The sequence below is a fragment of the Sinohyriopsis cumingii genome, unplaced genomic scaffold, assembly GCF_028554795.1.
Source record: "Sinohyriopsis cumingii isolate HCF-2022 unplaced genomic scaffold, ASM2855479v2 utg002017l, whole genome shotgun sequence".
Lineage (NCBI taxonomy): Eukaryota > Metazoa > Mollusca > Bivalvia > Unionida > Unionidae > Sinohyriopsis > Sinohyriopsis cumingii.
The window spans coordinates 835,878-862,719 of record NW_028316105.1 but is presented as its reverse complement, the minus strand read 5'-3'; the positions used below and the strand labels follow the sequence as shown (position 1 = coordinate 862,719).

General features: G+C 34.7%; 1 pseudogene across 1 annotated transcript; it reads right to left on the bottom strand.

Moving 5' to 3' along the window:
* Window positions 1–8,579: 8,579 nt before the first annotated feature.
* Window positions 8,580–26,090, bottom strand: LOC149771236 (uncharacterized; annotated as a pseudogene). The gene is made up of 6 exons (XR_016418380.1): window positions 25,940–26,090; window positions 15,563–15,651; window positions 13,329–13,664; window positions 12,432–12,857; window positions 11,919–12,141; window positions 8,580–9,821 (listed from the first exon to the last, which is right to left on the bottom strand). The product of XR_016418380.1 is annotated as an uncharacterized LOC149771236 (transcript).
* Between the last annotated feature and the right edge of the window lie 752 nt (window positions 26,091–26,842).

The window sequence follows — 26,842 nt, the reverse complement described above, 5'->3', positions numbered from 1 at the left end:
GTAACATGCCCGATCTCTCTTGGACTTTGATTTTGGGAGCAGGTACTTTGTGAGCCGCGGCCACTGCCGATAAATGGGAAGGTCCTGCCACTGGGGAAGTTCTTGGGGTCATCAATGGAGAAGTTCTTGGTGTGATCAACGTCTTCAAGTACTGTTCGGTTCTTGGTGACATCAACGGAGAATTGATTGAACCTGAGGCTACCGGAGACGCAGTCACCGCCGTGGCAGGTCGTGGTTTGCGAGTGTAAGGTTGCGTCCTGGCAGAAGTGCCTCACTTGCGACTAGTTTTCTTCTGGGGACTTTTCTTTTTCTGGGGACTTTTTCTCTGTTTTTTTTTCTGGGGAATTTTCTTTTTCCGGGGTGGTGTCTGGTAAGAGGAAGGTCCAGCCACTGGAGAAGTTCTTGGAGACACGGTTCTCTTTGGGGTCCTGGTCTTTTTCTTCTTCTTCTTGGAGCTTCGTTTGACTTCTTTTTTTTTCTTGGGGAGAACTTTGGGAGCATTAGGATCCCATCTTAAGAGAGAGCGAATGATGACCCCTCCTAGAGTACCGTTCCCTCCAGGTTTCAAAATGATTTGTTTTTTGGTTTGAGTGTCGATGCGGGGATCGGCCAGTTGGGGTTTGTTTTTTCCTCTTCCCTGTGTGTGTGTGTGTGTGTGTGTGTGTGTGTGTGTGTGTGTGTGTTCGCGTACGTTGTGTAGATCGTATATTTGGTTTTTTTTTTTCTTTCTTCTTCTTCCTCCCGTGTGTGGATAGTATATTTGGGGTTTGTATGCGTTAGCGACGTCGTGTGGATAGTATATTTGGGGTTTGTATGCGTTAGCGACGTTTTGTGGATAGTATATTTGGGGATTTTATGCGTTAGCGACGTTGTGTGGATAGTATATTTGGGGTTTGTATGCGTTCGCGTACGTTTGTGTGGATAGCATATTTGGGGTTTGTATGCGTTAGCGTACGTTTGTATGGATAGCATATTTGGGCTTTGTACGCGTTAGCGTACGTTTGTATGGATACTATATTTTAATTTTGGTTTTATTCTTCGATCTGTTGTGTGTGTGTGTGTTAGTGTAAGAACGTCTGGATAGTATATTTGTTGGGTTTTTCCTCTTCCCTGTGTGAATAGTATATTTTGGGTTTGCTTTTTGTTCTTCCCTCTGTGGTGTGCGTGTGTGTGTGTGTGTGTGTGTGTGTGTGTGTGTGTGTAATGGTCTCTGTTTGTCCCTACAAAACTCCCTTTATCCCTATCAAATACATTCTACCTACCTACCTATAGTAACGCCTATTCAGGTCAGCCACTTGCAACACTGTTGCCATTTATACCCTAGTTTCCAGTACAGTGACGTCAATGACGCTGGAAATTTTGATGCTATAAATATGGACTTGGGGTTTTCCACAGGTTGTAGCTATACATATGTACTAGAGTTCATAAACAGGAACGTCACTCAAGCTGAGGCTATAAAAAGATAGTGGGGTTTTCCAAAGGAATAACCCACAAGTTGTAGTTGTTGTTGTGGGGTTTAACGCCATTTTTCAGCACGATAGGCTATACAAGGCGGCCAGTATTAATGGTGGAGGAAGAACCCGGAAAACCCCGGAAAGAACCACCGACCCACGAGAAGCTACTGGCAAGCTTTCTCACATGCCCACATTGGCTGAATCTTAGACTCGAACCGCCGCAGACAGAGGTGAGATGGCAGTGATCCGTAACGAAGAGCGCTTTAGACCACTCGGCCACTCGGGGCCCCCCACAAGTTGTAGTATAAATAGATAGTGAGATTTCATAGAAATGTTAGCTGATTATAGCTATAAATAGATACATGGGTGTTTATCCACGATCGTCACACAAGTTGATATTGTACGTAGTTACTAATTTTATCCATTTTAGTCTAAACCATTGTAACTTAATTTTCGGGGATATGCTTATTTTCCTTTAAATTCTGGGACAATTTCATCATTTTAGCGTTACTTTTAGTCACATCCATTTTTGTCGTTGAGCATTTCCTTGATTATAGCTATTTATAGCATCATTACAATTATGCAAATTTTTGAACACCCCAGCAAGATTTCAGGTCTTGGTAATGCTTTATATATAAATCTCACGCTTGTACTAGTGTATGTATGTCTCTGTCTCTGTTGTGTTTGACCCTCTACCATCATTGTCCCTAGACAATCCCACCATGTCCAATTCCCTTTGACGCTATACAGACCCACCATGTTCAATTTCCATATGTTAAATTCCCCTAGTCCCTAGACAGACCCACACTCTATTCCCATGTTCAATTCCCCTTGTCCCAAGAGTGACCCAGCAATTTTTCCCATGTTAAATTTCCCTTGTCGCTCAACAGACCCACGATTTATTCCCATGTTAATTTCCCTTGTCGCTCAACAGACCCAAAATATATTCCCATGTTAATTTCCCATTGTCGCTAGAGTGGCCCAGGGGTTTTCTCCATGTTAAATTCCCCTTGTCGCTCTACAGGTCCGCAATTTTTCTCCATGTTAATTCCCCTTGTCGCTATACAGGCCCACAATTTATTCCCATGTTAATTCCCCTTGTCGCTATACAGGCCCACGATTTTTCTCCATGTTAATTTTCCATTGTCGCTATAGAGGCCCAAGGGGTATTTTAATGCTAATTCCCATTGTCGCTATATCGCCCCACATTACTACTTACGAGTGGCTAACTAGAATTTATCAGTGGATCACTTTTTACAGATTCTGATATATTGTGCGTTGGGGTAAGACCTCACAAACAATATCGAAATGTTTGATAATTAACAAGCGCGCCCTCTCAGCTGCCTATTACTAAATGGATGGGGAGTAGAAAACAATGTGTTTTTCTGGTATTAATCACTAACATGCAAACACGTCATTGTATATGATTTATCCTGATCAGATTCCATAGATTAATGAAGGTGATCGGTTCCCTTTGTAACGAAATACATCTGCAACATAGAAATCACCACGTCTAGACAAATACTTGTTCTTATTGCAAAATACGTTTCTAAATTTTTACCTTTTATTGTTTACAACCATATTTTGCTTTCTTTATGTGGTTGGTTATATAATTTTCTCTTTACTGGATAGATATATTTACACGTCGTTTTCCATTTTAAAAAAAAAATAGAGATCCACTTAAATTCGTTCTGGTATTTCATAGAACCGGTCTTATCTTGATCAAATGCTGCATGGACTGAAAATTGTTTTGTTTTTGCTTTCTTACAATTAGTTGTAATTAACTGCTTGGAAGTTATACATATCTTAACATACCTTACCTTTTTGATCATTGGGACCAATGCCATGCTATTAATAATAAAGCAAATTAGTCTACCTTATTTAGTAACTGAACTTGGGAGGGATAGAAATTGAAATGTCTGTACAATATTCGGTTTTGTTTTCTCTGATTTACTTGATGTTATGCAACTGGGATGGGGTAGAAAGTATGGCACTGACTTTATTCCATTCTTAAGAAACGCACACAGATTGATATTTCTGCAACAAGGGTCAGAATGAAAACAAAATGAAAACTTAATTATCATTATGTCATTGAACTTCTTTGGTCTAGTTATCGCCGAGAAAGTCTTTATTTTTTATGCAAAAGTCTGTCCCGTGAGATGCCTAATTTTAGCTTTTTCCTTTCGGAACAAATTACTCCAGGTACTCATTTCCCATCTCGAGGTACTTGAAACGACTGAAAACCTGCCACTGAGATTCACGAAGTGAATGCAATATTTATGAAAGGCTATGAATTTTTTAAATCCAATTTAAGAAGTTTTAAATAGGGTTGGGCAAGTACGGCCGGGTTTTAAGATAAAAATTATATGCCGGGTCAGATTTCTACTCACAAATGTCCGCAATAAGTATGAAGAAAAATGAAACGTAAAAGACGTTGTTTTATGGTTGACAAAAATGGGCGTCAGAAAGATGGTAAATAAAGCGGACAAATTTTGCGTGGTGAAATCCTAATGAGTATGTCTGATTTAAACGATCTCATACAGCTGACGTTTATTTAGATAAATAAACCTGTCTCTGTACCATTTTTAAAAACAAATTGATATTCGTTATTATCCACAACTATCAGTCCAAAATTTACATGTTTATGGGTTCAGTTCTGGCAGTTTTAGTTTCCCACTGTCTTCACGTACACTTACGAAACCAGTTTCTCGTCTTGATTAACTTTCTGATAAAAGCGTTTATTGTTACTTTCCATGCTAGGAATACACTAGTTTATTTGCTTACCGCACAGCACCACATTTTGTCCTAGTATACTAGTGTATCCTCAATAGTCGTTTTCGTTTTTGCAAATACCAAATGTGTGTGTTTGTGACTGTGTGTGTGATTGGATTTTTAACATAGATTTAACAATATTTCAGTCATATCGCTACGATGTCTGCTGTGTGGCCGTTGATTGTGATGTCTGGCACTGGAGCATCATGTCGAAGGCATGCATCATGATGTCCTACCCAGTCACATTATCCGGACACCAGACCGACCAGTCCTAACACTAACTTCTTAATGCTAAGCGCCTATGGAGGCAGCTGTTCATACCATTTTATATAAGGTTTAGTATGACTCAGTCTGGATTCGAACCTGCGACCTCCCGCATCCGAGTGTTTGTGCCTGCAAATGCTGTTCAGAAGAATTGTGAATTTAAAGAATAACAAGGCAAACTAATAATAAATATTTATGACAGCTGAAAATTGAAATAACTTGCATACCGTAAGTATCGTTTTGTATCGTTTCTTCATCCCTTGTATGGATTTGTGTATCTTTGCAGCAAATGCGTCGATGAATCGATATATAGATGAATGGTTTCACGCCTACTCATAAAGAATATATGTAGACCTAGTGAGTAGTTCTGTTATGTCGTCAATATATGTTGAAGTTATATTAAGAAATTAGTTCTGTTCCTTCCATATCAGTCGTACTACTAAAATTAGGGTCCCAAATTGCAAGGACTGTAACAACAACAAAGTGATTTAGGATTTCGCATATCTGGGAGGAAAGGTTGAGAATGTATTTTTGCTTTGACGCCGTTGTCACAGTTCATGTTTCTTTCGTTTACTTTGGATGCATATGCAAGGCGTTTTCATTTATATCAGCTTGACCCACACTCTCCCTTGTCTATTGATTCATGATTTTTCTTGAATTTACTGTATTTTGTTAATAATAATAATAATAATGATAATAATAATGATAATAATGATAATAATAATAATGATAATAATAAATGAGTTACGTGACCATTCATATATTTTGGCAATACTATATCAATTAAATAAAAAGGAAGAGACATGCAATAATTATTTGATTCTGAAGCTTTAAAAAGACAACGAGTCGTACCAAAGTAACAAAACTCCCAATGAATTCTTATAGTACACCTGCTCCGCAACTAAATTCAAAACAAATTCATGGCATATGACATTCTTGTCCAAAAAGTGTATATGACTCTTCCAAATGAATGTACCTATCAGGCTTGAGAACTATAAAACTTCAAAATGATACGGCAAAATGAAACGGTTTTCAAGTTATCTACAATTATATTTATTTGAAATGTTTAAAAATCACAATGACTGGCTTAAGGTTCCGTAACATTATTCTTCGCTCACATTTTCACATCTTGGCAATACATTTGCATGCTGGTCCACAAAGAAAGAGGGGCCCAGAGTGGCCGAGTGGTCTAAAGCGCTCACCGTTACGGATCACAGCCATCTCTATTCTGTCTCCGTGCGTTCGAGTAGTGGGTTCGGCCTATGTTGGTATGTGAGAAAACTTGCTAGTAGCTACTCGTGGGTCGGTGGTTCTTTCCAGGATTTTCCCGAGTTCTTCCGCCACCATTAATACTAGCCGCCATGTATAGCCTATCTTGTGCTGAAAAATGGCGTTAAACAAAACAACAACAACAACAACACCCACAAAGAAAGCTGGAGAGCTATTTAACAGATTATGTAGAAACCGAAGGAACTCATTGTAACTGAAGCAATTGCACACTAGTGGAATCACTGTCAAGATTTCTACAACTTCAAACATAATGAAACATCTTCTATCCCTAATCACTTTTTGAAGAGTACTTAAACCTTTGTCATGACTATGTGTATCACTCTCGTGCACTAGTTTCCGTGAACATAATAACATTTGCTCTACATAACGGTGATGTTTATATCGATGACATCGTCCATTACAACGCCATCTTTAAAAGATCACCTGGGAAACATTTGGATATTTGATAATTTAAGTGAATGTGAGTATTGCCGTGCTTGTGTTGCATTTATAGGACATGTTGTGGGACAAGGTCAAGTTGAACCTCAAGAGTTTAGGCCAAGGCTATCTCTGAATTCCCAGTGCCTATAAAAATGTTCAAAACACTGCTGCTCGGATCATACTTAGAGTACCACGATCAGAGCACACCTCGCCGCTGTTCTGTACCCTACACTGGCTATCCATTCGATCCAGAATCCAACACAGAATTTGTTCTCTGTGCTACGTTTCACTGACGGACTCTATCTAGTCCAAAATACTTCTCCGACCTCACCCATGTGTATACACCAGCAAGATACTTACGCTCCTCTTCTGACAACCGTATACTCATTATTCCCACTATGACAACGAAGTCATATGGACAACGTTTTTTTGCATACCAGGGCCCAGCAACGTGGAATGAATTGCCCACAGAACTTAGACACAAAGACACAGTGATCCCATTCAAGAGTGCTCTTAAAGCTCACTTATTTCGACTGCAAGAACAAACTTAAAGACCTAATAATGTTTCCAACCTTAAATATTCTGAGCATGTTTTTTATTTTTTCGAATTTCATGGTGTTTGTTTTTTGTAATCATATCATTATATATGTTTTTTATGTTATAGGTGTTGTCTAATGTTGTAAAGCGCTTAGAGCTTCTAAAGTTTAGACGCTATACAAAGTCCTCATTATTATTATTATTATTATTATTATTATTGTTATTATAATTATTATTGTTAGAAAACATCTGAATAGATTTTTTTGGTATGGATGGATATTATCGAAAATTGTGGCTTATATTCCATAATTGATAAATCGCAGACCATTTTGTTGAGTTATAAAACAGAGTTTTATTGGTCTGACAAATGTCAGGAGGCTATGGATACATTAAAGGCCATTCGTAAGAGTGCACCAGTTTTTTTTTTCCAGCTCCAGACTCCTGTCGATTATTTAAAATAACTGTTGATGCAAGTGATGTAGAGTTTAGTGGAGTATTGATTCATAAAGATAAAATGGGGTGGAACAGACAGTGTGCTATTGTTCTAAAAAAATTAAACATGCACCAGAGAAATTACTCCACAATCGAGAATGAATGTTTGGCTTCATGGATTTCGCAATACTATGAAGTATATATTAATTCCGCTCCTTATCCGATTGTTGTAATTAGTGATCACAATTCCGTTTCTTTCACTAACACAATGTAAGACAAAATTCAGGAATTGTTGGGTTAGAGTTTAATACTGCAGAATACAGCAATAAAATTAGACATTAAGGGAAAAGTTAATGTTACTGCAGACGCACTATATTGATTTTTTTGTATAATGTTTGTGTCATTCACAAGACACATTCCTATGCAATTTAATTGTATGTATGTTTGACTAATGTGGAAAAGTAAGCTTTACTGTCAGAATCGCTCTTTGGAGGTGTTATGTACATCTATATTGTGTGTGTGTCACTTTTATTCAGATTGTATATTGCAGGGGGTGACTCTTGCAAATAACATTACATAGATCCATGGTTGTACTTAAATTTGAGTAAATATGTTTACGTAGCCTTTCGACCCTGGAAGGTTCTTGTTTACGACTTAGATGTGATATGAATTCAGGTCATTGGCTTTCTTCTTGTTATATTTGGAAAATCAGACTACCATATTCCTGCTTGAATGACTGCTAAAGGACCAGGCGTTGTAAGCAAGTTAGAATGAAATATAGCCCCTCATCTTGATTATGTTATTGCGTCTTGGTTTTTTACATACGATAGTGAGTAGCTGAATTATTTTTTCCTATTTTAATATATGAGAATGAATCCGTCTTTTAATTGTGTGCATTTATTATTGGAAAGTATTTAGTTATTTCAATTATTCATTGGACATACAAAGTGCCAATACACTTTCGCACTAAATACTGGACTGTTTAGATAAGTGAACGGTAAAAAGAATATATTCTTTAATTAATTCGTGCTTAAGAAGGTGAGATCCCGGACATTGAATAGACAGCAAATTTATTAGGAATATAATCACTTATGTTGTTTTAGGGTATATTCACATAATAGTGAATGTAACATATTTTTTCAGTAGGTTTCAAACAAAGTTCTTTTTTAATTATTTTTTTAAACAAAATTAGAAAGCTGATTTATTTGAAAATCAAAAGCTCCATTTTAAAAGGATATTAAATACGATTTTGAATAGTAAGTTTATTGTAATTCTAATACAAATAAACATGTGATACCTGTTTGCAAGGAAACTCTGAATACAACCAGGCAGTGATGATGGGATATAAAGGGTGATAAAATGTGTGAATATAAAGGGATGATATGCCGGATGACAAATACAGTACATATATCATATTAATTTCATTTTATTGTAGTAAGTCCTAAATTTAATATATTTCTTAATAGATTTATAACGAAATAATATGTATATAAATAATATTATGTGTAAGTCAGTAAATGTATGTATACTACCAAAGCTATCGAAATCATGAATTATTTTCATTGTGCATTTAACAGGAGAATTCCTTTTATGCTTAAGAGTGAAATGGCTGCCCTCAAGTGAAACATTGTAAGTATGCGTTTCATTGAATTTAATTAAGATATATGTATGCGCGTTATGCGTTGAAGTATTAACAACAATATATTATCTATGATATTAAAATATTAATATTGTCCATCCTATAATTAGTATATTGAATTCTGTCCTAATACCGCCACTTTTGTTTAATTAGTTCATTGGTTATTGGGGCTTTAAAAGTTGAGTGGAGTGACATCCGAGCTCATCCGCATTGGATGGCTAAAGATGTGGGAAATATGGCAACGACACAAAATTAGGATAGATGTAAATGTATACAAATGTTAGAAAATCTAACAATTTTGTTCGTCCGACAAATGCGAAAATATATTAGTCTTAGATGTATGTGATGACAATAATTTGGTTTAAAAGCTCATGTGCCATTTTTCTGAGCAACACTATCCAGGAGAAAGAACAATATTAAAAGATTTATTTGTCTGCATATATATACATATACGACACTTCATTTTTAATATATAGTTAGCTTCCAGCAGAGTTTTAGTTGCTACTCTGCAATAGCAAATCTAAAAATGTACAAATATTCTTATCTTTATTTTCTTTCGTACATGCATGTGAAACTTCCAGTCATAATATCCAAGTGATGTTTTCAGGTAACGTCATTTGAATTCAGAATATTCTAGAGAGATCTCCTTTACAGGAGACAAAGTTTAGAGTACTAACATTTTTGTTTTAAACACTGATATTTCTAAGCTATAAAAATATCACAAAATTTGCAAGGAAATTAATGCAATTGGTATTTCAAAATATATATTAAAGTATGTCAAAACAGACTTATATTTATCTCGTCAGCCAACCATAGATATACCTTAAGGTGTGGACGAGACAAGGTAACCAGAGAACGTGCAGTATATGTTCTTGGGACCGCCGTACAAAGCTGAATTCCTATCGTATCGTGTCTTGACGTAAACAACATCACCAGAGTAAAGTCGGATGACTGCAGAATTACCTGTGGATCCATACCTTTCTGGAACCAGACTGTACAAAGACACTTTATACCTGATAAAGGAGGAAAAAGAAATAAATGAAATAGTCGTATTTATGGTACAGAATGCGAAGTAGCAACTTTATTACAATTTTCTAAGAGCTAAACGTTACAGAACGTTCAAATAAATATTTGTTGTAACTTTTAATTGTTAAGTGGTTCGTTATTGTTCTGTGTAACCCCTAGTTTCAAGACGGATTACCTCTTCAAACTAAGTTTTAACTGATACAAGAATCCGATTTGTCCTTTAAAAAGTGCCAATAGAGGACGCAACGTGTAAGTGCCAAAAGAGAACGCAACGTGTAAGTGTCAATCGAGAACGCAACGTGTAAGTGCCAATAGAGAACGCAACGTGTAAGTGCCAATCGAGAACGCAACGTTTAAGTGCCAATAGAGGACGCAACGTGTAAGTGCCAATCGAGAACGCAACGTGTAAGTGCCAATAGAGAACGCAACGTGTAAGTGCCAATAGAGAACGCAACGTGTAAGTGCATGTAGGAAAATTGTGACTGATCTCATTATGAATCAGATGTATGAAAAGGAATGACTTTATTATGCTGCATATAATGTTATGTTGCATGGTTAGTTTTTAATGGTATATTTGAAAACATTATTTTGCATATTTTTGATAGCACACGAGAAAGTGTAATAATTGCATAAAATGTAGTATGATAGAAGCAGAAGCGAAAAAAGAAAAATGTAATTAAGGGATGGGTAACTATTGCCAACGTTGCGTGTATCCATATTACATAAGGAAAACAGCTACGACATAAGGCTGAATGGTATAACTTAGCATACGTACATACACATAAATAATAAAAGGAGGCAAGAATGAAATGTAAGTATTATAGTAAGTATGAAAAACACAACTGTAAGTGGGTCAACTTGCCTCAGACATCATAATTCACATTGGCAACATAGTTCATTAGTAAATGAGTTAAGGTTCCTAAATATTAAACGTCATGGCTCATCAATTAAATATAATAGACCCAGATGTTCGCACTATTCTTTTATTAATGAACATACGCATTGCAGTAGGAGTAATATCAGATAAACATTTAAGATGCATTATGATAATACGTGTGAAGTATCTTACAAAATATTTGATCGCTCGCAAAAAGAAATGTTCTGAACAAAACCGCCAGCAGGTATCTAAGTGCACGAAAAACCATAGATTTGACACAAGTAGTTTTATTAATCCGTCTTTTTAATATGGATGGCTTCCATAAATTACATGATTTTTCATTTACTGCATTTAATTTATCAATTAAAAAATGGAGCGTCAGTTAAAACAAATATTGGTTTACGGTTTGGTAACTATCTATCAACAGGTTTAAATGCTAAAATGATCTATCAACTCGATTGATAAATTCTTGTGTTTGGTCACTTCTATTTTTTAGTATGGGACAGAAACACATGGTCAATAAATGGTTTGGATGGGCTGACCCAGCTCTAAAATATTTTGCCTAAAATGTTTAGGGGTAATTTACTTCTCAATATAAACGGTATGCTCCCCTACTGTTTTATTGTCGTTTTGACATTAAAAAGCATACAAAAGTATCTCCACAAAGATATATACATGGTACACGATTAAATACAAACTACCGATGTTTGTTTAGGAAACACAGACTCAAACACTAGTATGGTTCAGCATAGTCCGCGTTAAAGTATTTTCCTACAAGGCCTTTGGTTATTTCTATTTCTCAGCGGCTGGTGCTTTTGCCCCCTGCCGCTGTATATATAAGGTAAATTGCATAATCCCACAAAACTGGAACTGAAACTGTATAACTTTTATTTCATAGTGGTAGAAAACTGGTGAAAATATTAATACAAAAACATTGCTTAATTTAACTATGTAAAATCTCCTCTGTAGCGTTTCTTAATACAAATATGTAGTCACATACAGATAAATCAATTTATATTTCAGCTACAGCTGATGCTGATAGCAATTGTGGTGTGATGACAACATAAACATTGTCCACGATAATGACGATGATGGCAATAGTAACGATGATGATGAAGTCAAAATCAAGTAACTTATAACAATGTAATATTCGTCATTGCTGTTATTTTCTTACTTGTTTTAAGAAAAAGCTAATATTGAAACTTACTTATAATTATGGAATAATTGAAGCCAAATTGGACTCCCAGACTGACCCAGCGCATGCACGTTGAACTCATAAAATCCATCTCTTGGAGCTGTGAAATCTCCTGTTCGTTGGTTATATGTGTGTTTTACATTTATGAAGATTTGGTCAAACATAACCTTCGAGTTTGCTGATGCTACAGTACTTGTTGATAGGCCGACAGAGAAAGCAATCATCCTGGAACTCACTGCAAAAAGGAGACGTATGAAAGAATATGCAGTGCTATTTAAGTTTCCCTCCACATCAGTTGTAACATTAAAGGAATCGTTTGAAATACCACATTTTAATTTGTAATCCATTAAAATATTGTTAGAACATCAAGCTTCATTATATGCATAAAGTGATGACTTTACTACCATATGAAGGTCACTCAGTATTCCAGACAAGATCAAATACAGAATTGTGGATATTGAAAAGGATTTGTCTTCTATATTATATATTTTCTTTTCACTTTTATTATTAAACAAATCAACTTACGCGGTATGTTTGGTGACTCTCTGATTATTAGGGCACCAGAGAATGTGCTGTAGAGCTGATCTTGTTGCCCATACAATGTATTGTTCTGCCTGGCTTTTATCTGCACAATATCCCCTGATCTCAGGTGCTCAATGGCGGTGTTTCCGACCGCTGCAAACTCCGAGGGTGTACGTCCATAAAGAGCACACACGTAGTCGTTGTTATGATATAATTCCTGCCATATTTCGGAGTCCTTATCAGCCAGGGAGAAAAAATGAAAAATGTAAATTCCATGGACAGGGGCCGTAAAAATTCCTCTTAATATATTTTATCCATTGCCTCGGTTCAGTAAAACTTTGTTATACAAGATGGTGGAACCTTGTTGGAAGACCTTGTTTTTAGACAAAGTTGCAGAAAATGAGATGTCGTCCTTATAGCCATTTAATGCTGAAAGAAAACAAATTATAATGTCGCACTTTCTAACTCTATTGATGAAGGCTGATGTTTCTTAATATAAACAAATTGGTAATAAAATATAAATATAAGTTGTCATATATGATCCCAAAAAAGATTACTGTGTGACAGAGATGTTTTTAAAAAATCGGTAATCATATATAAAGAAAGAAAAGAAGTAATTAAGTAGTAGAAAAAGTTTTCCAATGTTCCAAGCTCTCCGTCAAGAGATGAAACTATTTAACAAAACAAAAAATATATACTCGAAATACAAAAGCCCAGAGAGAACCTAAAGCAACATCCCATAAACTATTAATATATCTCAATATCTGAGGAAATACACGAACAATAAGCTATTTCGAATCCCTCGAGGCAGACATATTCAAACAATTATTACATAAATGTAACACGTAATGAGAACTTTAGCATTTTGCCCTATCATTTCAATTTTAGAGGAATTGCTACCTGCCACTCCGCTATTTGGTATTCGCACGCCGCTGAACGTAGTATAAATTTGATGGGGGTACCGAACAACATTACATCATACTGGTCACGTGTCTTGACGAAAATCGCATCTCCTTCTGTGAGAAACAGTATCACAGCGTTGCCTGCTGCGGCGTAATTATCCGGAGTGTATCCATACATCGATGCGACCAATTCTTCATTTCTGTACAGCTCTAGCCAGATTCGTTTGCCACTGGTAGTCAGTGAATAGACCTGAAACTTGTAAACTCATTCGGCAGGGCACGTGAAAACTCCCGAGGTCTGAAAATTTGATGGCAGCCCCATGACATCAATGAGCTATAAAAGAAAGAACTGTGATCAATAATCGTTAAAGAAGGAGACATATGTGACGCATATCGTTTTAAATGTACATCCCACACCTAGTTTTTTTTATATTTGACACTGAAATATTATTGAGCACCAGATTTTGTCTGGACTTAGCATTTGCATGTTGGCCAGAGTTTGTTTATTACGGTAATATAATGTAATTTGGTTTGGTAATTAAATTAATAGCTTGGCAAAATATAATATTTAAAAACAACACACTTTGACTTTAACGTTCTATATGTCATAATTGGCGTAATTTTGTCAACAGGTACTAAATACATGATATAGAGCACTGATGTTAATTTTGATATAATACCATGCAAAGGCATGTCTTGCAGCAAGACTTCCATGTTAGTTTAGTTTCCGTTGAAAAAAATGGATATTCGACTACTGCCTTTGTTAAAACATTTTTGACAATGATTATTTAATTTTTAGCCTGACGTAAAGTTACGTGATGGCTTTATCAAGAACTAAAATTCGAAATCGAGATACAGGTTCGTGCATAATGTGGAAGTTCACGGACTAAATCTACCTTCGTTCAAAGGGATGGAAGATTCGTTAATAGGAGCTTGACGGTCTTAAGTACGTGACTTTGGGCTGCATAAACATAATATATAACAGCAGAAGTATCATTGAATAGTGTCTGTAACAAAAACGATTGCAGTGGAATAAGTGATAATTGTAAGAATGGTGTTAAACTTGAGCGTATGCGTCATTAAAGATTTTTTTTACCAGTAATACATATTTTGTATTTAAGCATAAACTGTTAAGCACATCCTCAAGAAGAAAAGTTTTTGCTGTTCTTCAAAGCTGTAATAAACTGAAATGTGTAGATTAGTATTACATGAGAAAAGCTATTAAAACTTATTATGTAACCCATTTTTCAAATCTTATGTCATCGTTTTGATTGCAAATTATTTATAGAAATATAGAAATTATGTAACTGGTATTGTATTGTCTGATCATTATTTATATATATATATATATATATATATATATATATATATATATATATATATATATATATATATATATATATATATATATATATATATATAATTATATATATATATATATATATATATATCACAGAACATCGTCCATATTTCTATATTGCAAAACCAAATATATCAAAATGCATTTTTGTCTTGCATTTAATTTGCTTTCTCAAAATGAGAAGAGTACATACTAACTCAAATCAAAATATAATTAATGTAAATTTAACGTTTATTTTTTGTAAACAAGTGATGGTTTATGTTTAAAGTCCTTGCAACTCAATTAGATTATTTAGTATTGTGGTTTAGCGCATTGCCCTAAGACAGACGACTGCAGTGGGCATGTGCTGATTCATTGGTAACGTTGGAACCCGTATTTTTTCCGATTTTTGAAATTGGCACTTTAACCACTGACTTACATACATACATACATACATACATACATACATACAACACCACCCACGGAGGAGTTTAGAACTTCAAATTTATTTCTAATTGTGTACAAGTACGGTTACAGAAGACCATGTCAGATTACGCTAATTAATGTTCTTGTATGAAACACATTAACTTGTTGAAAGCCATAGTTGATCCATGTTGTTCTTGTATGAAACACATTACCTTGTTGAAAGCCATAGTTGATCCATGTTGTTCTTGTACGAAACACATTATCTTGTTGAAAGCCATAGTTGATCCATGTTGTTCTTGTATGAAACACATTACCTTGTTGAAAGCCATAGTTGATCCATGTTGTTCTTGTATGAAACACATTACCTTGTTGAAAGCCATAGTTGATCCATGTTGTTCTTGTATGAAACACATTACCTTGTTGAAAGCCATCGTTGATCCATGTTGTTCTTGTATGAAACACATTACCTTGTTGAAAGGCATAGTTGATCCATGTGCATCATGAAAATGCTCCTTCTGACCCAAGGTGAATGCGATGACATCATCTTTTGTATTTGCTAAAATAAATGTTGAGTCAATTATGAATGGTATATATTACGAATAATTCTTAAGCAGTAGTAATGAAAGTTGTTCAAATATTCTTGAGCTTTTAGAGTTTGATACATTAGATAGCTCATATATCGCTACACATTTATGTGCAAGGCGATGCACTGATACAATTGTGCTGGCAAACCAAACTTTGGAACAAATCCAGATCTTCAAAATCTCGTTACCACAAGAAATGTGACGTTGATGGGAAAGGGCCGTAGATGTTACAAAAAAGTGCACATCACGAAACCTATGAGGCACATATCTCTCTCTCTCTCTCTCTCTCACACACACACACACACACACATACCTACCTACCTACCTACATACATACATACATACATACATATCCGTGAAAATATACATTCACACACACTACAATTTATTTAGCTCTTGACCAAGGAAAGGAAGTTCAAACTGTTTTCTTTGATACAAGTTTAATCGTGAGTGGAATTCAAAATCACTTTTCAGATTTAAAAAGACCGGCATTCAAGGTAGTTTACTTTGTGATTAGATCATTAAAGACGGTTAAGAGTTATCCTGAAATACAGCTTCTCGGACGTTCAAACTACTAATTCAGGAGTCCCTCAAGAAATGATCCTTGGATAAACATTATTTTGGCATATATAAATGGCACAGTAAGCGATATAGAATCGTCACTAAGAATTTTCGCTGATGACACTACAATGTGTCTATAATCGTTGAATATCAAAAGGTATTCAACATTTATTCTAATATAACCACTTAGGTATTAAATTGTCTGGTCATGCCGCCTGGGATCCATATGTCAAGAATACTTCTGAAAAGGCCTGGGGCAACGTTGATACTTTAAAGAATTGGAAATGTTGATTGGGTCTCTTGTCCTTGGAAAGAATGTACCATTGGTATATCGTTCTCTCGTTTGACTTTGATGATGGTATCTGCAATAACGATGTTGCGCAATAACAAATTAGAAAAATTAATTTTGAAGCTATGAAACGAATAACACTTTCTGCTAAAAAAATAAATATGAATCTATGAAAGCAACCAATAGTGCGGCCCGGGCACTGTTAAATGAGGAAACCATGTAGGACAGCTTGAAATATTCCACGTTATAAGAATATATTAATTTAATTGTTTAAAATGCGCCATGGTTTTGCTCCAAAGTAGTTGCAATATGTAATTTAACCTTTTGCTGTTAACAACGAGACATACACCACTAAATCAGTGAATACGATTGGACAATTTTGTGCAAAACTACATTATTGCAAAAATTCTTCCTTGCAGAATTCAACTGTAGAACACGCTATTTACTGAAATAACAAGTGATCCATCCATTTAAAAATTTAAGAATGTATCTGAAGCTTGATAAATACAATATGTCTTCCTATTACTGGCGAAGAACAATATTTATGCAATACTTAAAGACTAATTGCCTAAAATAATAACAATCTATTGCAATTATATATATATATATATATATATATATATATATATATATATATATATATATATATATATATATATATATATATATTGTGCTTGACCTTTGTCAATCATTGAGGGTATCTGACTATTGTCATTTGTCATTTTATGAGATAACTATTTGAATCTGAGTGCATGACCCAACCTTGGTTACGACCTTACAATGTTTTGGAAGCAAACTTGTTGACAATATTTAATGGAATTTTCCACTAAAAAGGACCCACAACCAGGTCATTTGTGTCATAGGTTAGGTGACACTCTGAATATAAAAAATTATATAAAAAAATTATTCCTGTTTTAAAATCAGTCTTTGGAATAGCTTTTACTTGTGTTCTGTTAAAATGTGAGACTTTTTAAAAAAAATTATTCATTGGAATTACAAAGTGCCCATTGAGTCTTTGGATTAAAACACTACATTGGTAGACTGATGACTCTTTCAAAGATACTGTGGTACATCAAGACTATTGGTACATAAATTCGTTCAAGACAATTAGTACATCAACACATTAAACACAATTGGAATTCATTCAGAACATTCTATTTTTTTTTATTTTAGATAGAACATCTATGATTATTTGGGATTCAATTCATAATATTGTATGTTCCTCTTAAAGTTTTACGTATTGTTCTAGGGAAATAAATTGTTAGACTGTTTGGTGAATTTTTCTTAAACTTGTTGGTTTACCTTCGTTTTGTTCCTAGTATAAGACCAAATAGTCGCAACAGTAGGATAAAAAACTAATGGGAAAAAAACAAACAAAACTGTGAATATAATGAATGATTCACTGAAGAATCTACTTGTATATTACACAAGCAAGTGAGGAGAAACTTGCCTAACAGAAGCGTCAATGTTCGTTCACGTGAATGACAAGATACTGACATGCAAACGTACGACAAATGCAATAAATATAAGCTTGGGCTGATAAAGCGAAACTACGAACGGTAGGTAAGATAGACGTTGCTGTCAGATGCACCTTCAGATAACGTCGAAATCCTGTGAAGATACACAGGGATGAGCGAAAAGCGATGGGTAATAAATAGTCACGGATTTCGCAGGAACAGGAATAAACTCCGTAAAGTTTTACTCACAAATATATAAAATTGTCTGTCATAAGAAATATTTAACAGACCTCTAACGACTATAATGTTGAAATATTGCTCTCAATATGAAGTCATAACCGGGGCTGGCGTTAACTAAACCCAACTTATGGATACAACAATATTCATGACACAACTATATACATGAATCTAGTTATAAAGAGAAAATAAGAACACAGATCAAGGTTTTGAAGGATTTGTATTGTTATTGCACACTATAAAATATAAATAGCGCAGGCACTTATAAAATGTTGCAATAAAACAGTGAAAAAATCAAAAGTGAATTACATGTGAATGTAAAGAAATAAAATATAGGATAATGAAATTCCAGTTTCGTATATGATATTAAAGGGATATTATTCAACATTTCGTTTTCGACTTCAAATTTAATAAAATAAATCTAGCAAGTACAGAGCCTTAACAACGTTATTCAAGGTTAAACGCTTTGGTAATCTGGAATATTTAAAAGAAAATATCTCATTCATGCACATATTTAAGAAATACGTAATCTCTTGGACCTAAATATTACAATTTTTGTTTATTTAGTAGTTCATAAATTAAGAGCTCTATCACTTTTTAACAACAATCTGTTTTTCTATTTATAAAAAAAATCACATTCACTTCATATCCATCCTTTTCTATATACATTGTACCATTTTTATCTCTGAAAGCAAATATATATTTGTGAAGGAATTTTTAACTAACCATGTAATTGTTCTAAACGGCAATATTTTATTATGTGATGAATAAATCAAAAAGCCAAAAACCTAAGGGAAAATAACATTCTAGAACGTTTGGCATGTTTACAATCTAAAATCTAAGCAATAATTAAAAACTTATTACTAAAATTATAACATAAAATGTGTAGTAAACAAAAGATCCGGAAATTCATCTTGGATTTCGTAAGATCTAGAATCAAACTGAGATAAACATTTTCCGCAAAAGCAAAATCAATAATTCAGGTCAAGAAGAAAATGAGCACGATTTTGAACAAGGTCAGGTTATGTTATCAATAGCATTTATAACTTAAAATGAATGAAGATTAGACATACATAGCAAGAGCTAGGCTATACTCAATTATGAAAGATGATAATTACCTTGTATACTGTTTTTTTCAACTTGAACAATTGAGTGGTATGTAATAGAATTGTTTGCACCTTGAACAACTGACTGGTATGTCATTCATTTAAGAACGTATCTTCTAAGTATGTTTTAAATTAAAACAATTTGTGAGATATTTCTAAGTAAAGAAGCAATAAAGATTATTAATTTCAGACTTTTACATTTTTAAATATTTTTCGCGTTTTTAATTCTTGAACTTTAAAGCATAAAATAATCAAAGGTCGGCAGGATCAGAAATAACACAATCTACCACACATCAAAGGGAAGTAGCTCATAAAGGCAGAACATTCAAATTAAGACGTTTATCTCCCTTCTCAACTTTGTTTAATGCAGAAACAAATAATGCCAAATCTCATAATGCAATACGCAATACTTTAATTTACTAAACAAATGGATGTGGAGTACGTGAAAATTTGCTTTGTTTTTTCAATTAATTATGAAGATGCAGAAACATTATTGAGTACGATTCCCCCTGAACAGATTTCATAAGATGATGGCGGTGAATAGTTCCTTTGTAGCATGTAAAATACGTCTGGCACATCGAAATTTCCACGCCTATGCAAATGGGAAATCCGATTGTAAATACTTTTCTTTATTTTGACATTAAGCTGATAACATTGGCCATGTTTGCTTTAGTTATATGGTTGCTTATATAGTCTTCTTTTCCTGTATTGGATAGATATGATTAGACTTAGTTTTCATTATAAAAGCAACAGAGGGCCAACCTTAAATTCGTTCGGGTTTTCCACAGAGGAGGCTTTTTATTGACCAGATACTGCAGGGACTAAACTTTTTTTGTTTTTTGTTGCTGTTGTTGCAAATACTTGATGCAACTAGTTGCTAGTCGTTTATGGACAGTTATTCACATCTGAACATACATTAGGGTTTGGTCATTTGGACCATTGCCATGCTATCTGTTATAATGCAAATTACAACTGCAGTGGAAACGCCAGGTTTGTTTTCCTTAATTTACTCTGTTGTATGCAACTAGGATGGGTTAGAAAGTATGGCACAAACTTTATTCCATATTTAACACCATCAATTAGATTGATTTTTCTGCCATAATGATCAGAACAAAACAAATAAATGCTTGTTTATCATTGAGGCACCGAACTACTTACTATTCTTTAGTAAGTGGACAATATAGTCTTCATCATTTGAATTCTTTCTTTCCCATCTTACTTTCCATCTCGCGATACTTAAGAGGGCTTACTTCCCTGCTGCTGAGCTTCACAAAGTGAATGCAGTATTTATGACAAGCAATGAATTTTGAAAATCCAATTGCAGGCGTTTTAAGTGGCTATGTCTGATTCAAATGATGGCGTACAGATAACTTCTATTAAACGGATAGATCTCAGATTTTTGTTGTTATTGTTGGGTTTAACGCCAGTTTTCAGCACACGATAGGCTATGCATGGCGGCCAGTATTAATGGTGGAGGAAGAACCCGGGAAAACCCCGAGAAGAACCCGAGAAGAACCACCGACCCACGAGAAGCTACTGGCAAGCTTTCTCACATACCCACCTTCGCCGAATCCTGTACTCGAACCCACGCAGACAGAGGTGAGATGGCAGAGCGCTTTAGACCACTCGGCCACTCGGGGCCCCATATCAAGATTTTAAATATATTGATGGTCGTTCTAGTCAACTAATATGAGAATCAAAATTTCATGTGTACTGGTATAGTTCCTATGCAGCATAAATTATCGCTGTCTATAAGCACATTTGCGAACACTGTTTCTCATCCTTAGCAACATTCTGATAAACTGTTTGTTTTTTGCTTTTCATGTTAATAATAAATGATTTTTAATGGTTCATCGTACGGTGCAGCTCCATTTTGTCTTAGAATCTTGATCGACGGACATCTGTAAAGCCATATAAGCCTGTATCTCACCAAACGAACGATTGCTTCGTATTACTGTACTAACATCATGTTTATACTTTGAAAGCCTCAGAATGCAACACACACTCCTAGCCAGTAGTTGAGTTTTATATTCAATATGCATTGAAACTATAATTATAAAGTAGTTCTGTTCCCTCCCATATCAGTCGTAATACAACAAGTATGGTGACGATTTGCCAGAAATGTATAATTATAAAGTAGTTCTGCACCCTCCCATATCATTGGTAATACAAAAAGTATGGTCAAGATTTACCAGAATTGTATAATTAGAAAGTAGTTCTGTTCCCTCCCAGATCAGTCGTAATACAGAAAGTATGGTCACGATTTGCCAGAATTATAGCAGCATTACAATGATCTTACATTAAACATGGGACAAAAGATTGAAAATTTATTTTGTTTTGACGCCTTCGCGTTCATGCGTTTCAATGATAAATTACGGATACATATGCAAAGCTTCTTCAAACGGATTTCATATCCTGTTTATGTTCTTTGTAGTTACTGTATTTTCATTCAATAATAATAATAATAATATAGAATAATAATAATAACAACAACAACAACAATAATAATAATATGAACTAGCATTAAAATTTTTAAATATCGGCAGAAATATATCAATTACATTAAAAGTGAAGAAACAAACGTGAATTACTAGATTATGCAAATGTAACCACACAAAAAAGGAGAGATTAAAAACTGTAACAAGAATTTTTGTGTATATGACTCCTCTAAATGAATGTACCGATCAGGCTTGGGAACTACAGAAGTTCGATAAGAAATGGCTAAATGCAAACGTTTGAATTTATCGTCAGAGGGCGAATGTAGGTCATTATGACTCTTATGACGAGTAGTCCTTTCATCAGTAAATATAACCATTCCATTAAGTTAACGAATTTAAAGGAGTGAGTTTAAGAGAATTAGAACTAAAGTAAAAAAAAATTAAGTGTTAGAGCTCAACGTATAAAAAGTGTGTTGGATGACAATATAAACAGTAAATCACTTGTTTCTCCAAAGCTTCTCACTAGACAAAGGGAAATAAATAAATTATATTATAATACATTCAAAATGAACTAAGGAAAACTAATTGTTTATAAAGATATTCAGTCAAAACAAATGCAGCTTCCAAATATTGTGCCGATCTAATGTTCCGTACCGGCTCCATTTCTCAATATACAGAGAGCATCGTCATTGTTGGCGGGAAACGTTGAGCCGCATCTTCAATGCACAGACCAAATCTCGAATTTAAACCACTGTGTAAATCACATGGGCATCTACCTATTGGCCAATGTAAAACAATTTTCTCCAATAACTTTTATTTTAAATAAAGAAGCAAATATCAATCCGACCGTCTCAAGCTTCCACCATTTTCATATCTTGTCAATAAATTTTCATACTCTTCAATAAAGAAGGCTGGAGAGCTATTTTACAGGTTATTGAATGCACAAAGGGAAAGTAGCTGATTGTAGTTTATGCAAGTACACATAAATAACATCATCAAGATTTCCACAGGTTTAAACATAATAATATATCTTCTTCCCCCAACTACTTTTTGGTAAGCATAAGTGTTGGAACCAATTTTCGTGACCAAGACAGAATCGATTCTTATTAATTAAGAGCCTGTAGGGGAAGGGGTTTTATGTTTAAATGCCTTTCCCAAGTTGTGTGTAGTGTATTATTCTAACCAGCATCATCACTGCCTTTCAAATATTACGTCAAGCATAAATTAAGCTCATCACATTCTGGCTATTAATTGCCGGCTGTTTATAAAAAAAGTCTTTAAAAACATGTTCTGAGTTCAAATTGTTTGCCCCTTGTTCCATTTTTACTTAACATGAAGCAAACAACAATCATCCCCTCTTCTTTCAGTGATAATCCTATCCACTGGAATATAACTATCATGCATACGTGAAGTTAATTTTCTTTCGGCAGATCAACTTTATCTTCGGAGATTTTGGACCCAGTGGTTATGAAGAAAAATGTGAAGCGCCGATTAAACTATCTCTGTGACTTTTGAATGATACCTTCGCTTCTTGTAACAGTTTTGAGCCGTTTGATTACGGTTGACGCACATCAAGGATTGCAAATATGTTTATATTAAAACATGTTACTTGGTTTTTGGTTGAAAAGTGGATTTGAAACGCATACTCATTGGAACATCTATTATTAGCATAGACCGAGTCTCCTCACTGAACGGCCTACCTGTTTAACACAACTCGGACTTACGACCAGCTCTCCAGCGCGGAGAATCCCCTTTCTCAGTCAGTTTCCGCAGTCGGTCATTATATGAACATGTATTAGCTACACGAAGCGTTAGCAATCTCCAAGACTACATATTTTGTTTATTAATTCGTACTTTATTGTGCACCCCATAGTACAAGATGCCGGCGAAAAGGAAGAGCATTACTTCACTTGGAGGAAGCATCAATAATCGACGGAATCCAATCGATCTTGAGATGAAAATGAAGATCATAAAGGACTATGAAGCTGGTAAAACAAGTTAAAGTGATAGTACGTGACTTGTAGCTGGCGCATTCGACCGTTTCGACGATCTTGATGGATAAAGATAGCGTGAAAGAGGCAGTGAAAGCATCGACATGATTTAGAGCCATAATCACTAAGCAGCGGAATCTGGTGATCTGGTTTGACGACCAGGTGCAAAAAGAGAATGCCGATGAGCGTTTTAATAGTTCAAGCCAAGGTACACAATACATTTCTGACTTTGAAGGCGCGCGAATAGCTGTTTTAAAAATGTTCTGTATGAACAAACAATTGCATTTCCCTTCAAGAAAGAAATTATATATAAATACATATATTTGCTCTTTCAAATGAGTTAAGATATGCTCCGGGAAACTGTGTATTGACTGACATAATGAACTCCTCACATCCCTGAGTGTGTCCGCAAGAAAATGTAGTTCTATGCCTTTTGTGGCTATTCACAATCACTTTCACACATTGATAAGTTGATTGTTTTATTTTTTTATTTTCTATGTTTCTTCACATTGATTAAATCAATATATTACACACCTATGATTGAAACATGAAAGATGGTTTTAATAATAAAAGTAGAACACTATAAACGTTAGGTTAGCTATGCCATTCACATGAACTCTAAGCCATTCACCTACCGTCTCATTCATATTAATGCGGAATAGAAACTAAGCGAAATGACGAACCAACAAGACGTAATCAAAATATTTTAATATATTTAAAGTTGATCTAATGCATTGTCCTGCTTCAGATGCAGTACCACCGATCCTAAACTCTCTCTCTCTCTCTTCCTTTGGTCGGTTTTCCTTAACTTTTATTATCACTCGTAAGTCCATATATATCGTGGGATGATACAAACGACAATCGTCTACGTTTGTTATTTCACAGATTTTCTCCCGTATCTTGCAACGGGAGAGAGAGAGAGAAAGAGAGATGTCTTTGGATATTTTTATATTAAATTAATCATAGTCGATTTTTCGACCTTTTTAAGCATGTTTAAGAAACAAAAAAACATTAAATACATCACAGCATGTGCATCACGTAACAGATGAATTTACTGTATAACGTCAACATGATTTGCAACTTTGTATCATTGATAAATACTGTAGATAAATCCCAATGAAAGTGCACACTTATCGTTACGACGAACCATATTCGTGTAGGTTACTTTGTGTAATTTCTATTTCAAGGTTTTAATCCAGCCCAAATTCCATTTCTTTCTCACTCCAGATTTCTGAATGGTTTGTCCGTTATGCATGAGACAAGAGGGGGAAACAGAAGGCAGTAAGAATTGTGATGAAAAGTGCATCATATTAAATTCATTTAGAAAACAAGGATTTGTAATACTTTTTATCGTTATTTCCATACGTCACGAATGATTATAATGTAGAAATTCCTCATTGATCATAATCAACTGCAGACTGTCGCTTTTACCGGGTGGAATCTCAGCGTTGGTCTCTCTATATCATCTCTCACCAAATCGGTCATGTTTCTTGGAAAGAAATATCGTGATATTAAACTTAGGTCATCCAAAGTATCGAGGGCCAGTGTTCTGTCCCGGAATTAGTCTGGTTAGTTTTGATTTTGATTTAGTTAAAATACAATAAATGCCGACATTTTTTCTCATGTGTAAAATTAACGCAAATAATAACGCTTTAAAGTTACGCGAGTATTTACGCTGGTGCATCGATTAGGGGATGTTAGTGAAACGGGAAAATACTGTTAACTCAAGGTCGCTTGAGTAACTTACGTCAAAAATAACTTAATCACAGCTTACACACTTTAGTGAAACGTACCCCAGATGTGGAATTTTTTAAACAATTGGTTTAGTGCAATTAGTACAGGTCGTTACCTCTTTTAATTTTATTCTGGAAGCTATACATATTTAAAGGGGAAAAATCACTTCATAATTGTTTTGCATTAACATTTGGGAAATTAATTTCCCCACATCAAAAAGATTTTTGCATTAACATTTGGGAAAATTAATTTCCCTACATCGAAAAGATTACTCTCCGAAAGAATGATGAATAAATATGTTTTGTGGCCTCTAAATATCTAAACATCTACATGTATTATATCATAGCGAAAACCCGTGTTGCCCCCATAGCCAATACACATAGCCATACGTGTGTTTAGAGAGAATGAATGAAAGACAAACAGATAAAGGCAGTGGTTATAACGTACCTGCCATGATGCAGCTGTAAGCTGTTTCTACCATCGTAGAGGTTAAAAGCAGCATTAGCCAGGCTGCCATATTGTATCAGTTCCTTCTCGTTGGGGTATACACACTGCTTCTGCTTTTCACTCCAGACTTATGGTTATTATATCGGAAATATTTCTATATACGACAAGCTTACAAGAGGCTATTCGATTAGGCGTGGTGTTGATATAATATTGCATGTGTGGTTTCAACGATTGACAGTTGTCTGAATGTAGTCATCGACCAATCCCAGCAAATTTGTGATTTGCTTGAAACTTTAAGACACTGGATGATTGACAAAGTCATAGTATTCCATTGTAAGTGCGGAGTTTGGAGATTTATTTACGGTTTGCTAAGTGCAAATACAAAACAACGAACTTTAATAGGGGTCTTTCATGTAAAGATGCTATACCCCTTTTAAACATGAACCAATGTACATATTTTAACTAAAGCGAAAACATTAATGTTTTTTTTATTTATTAGAAAATGTGACCAGGAAGGAAATATATCAATCCATCATTAAGAAAATGATGTAAAATTTTTATCAGTAAATACAAGGATTATTATACGAAAGAATCGTGCAAATGTTGACTTTAACTAAACTACAAGATCGACAGTTAAGGCATACCATTTGGAAGCTGATGAAAGCTCTCTCAAAATTCTGTTTAATAATAGACGTGGCCATGTTGAAAAGGAGAAAATGACTCCGTCTTCATTGTGACAATTACCTATCTAGTAAATATAATAAACTATGCCCTGGTTTAGTTGTGTATGTGGTCATTTTCCTTGGGTGGTGTGTATTAGTTTCTTCTTATGTATTAGAATGAATGATGCCACATCGGTATAAAGCAGTGTTGTATAAAGATTCATTTAAATATGCGATATCA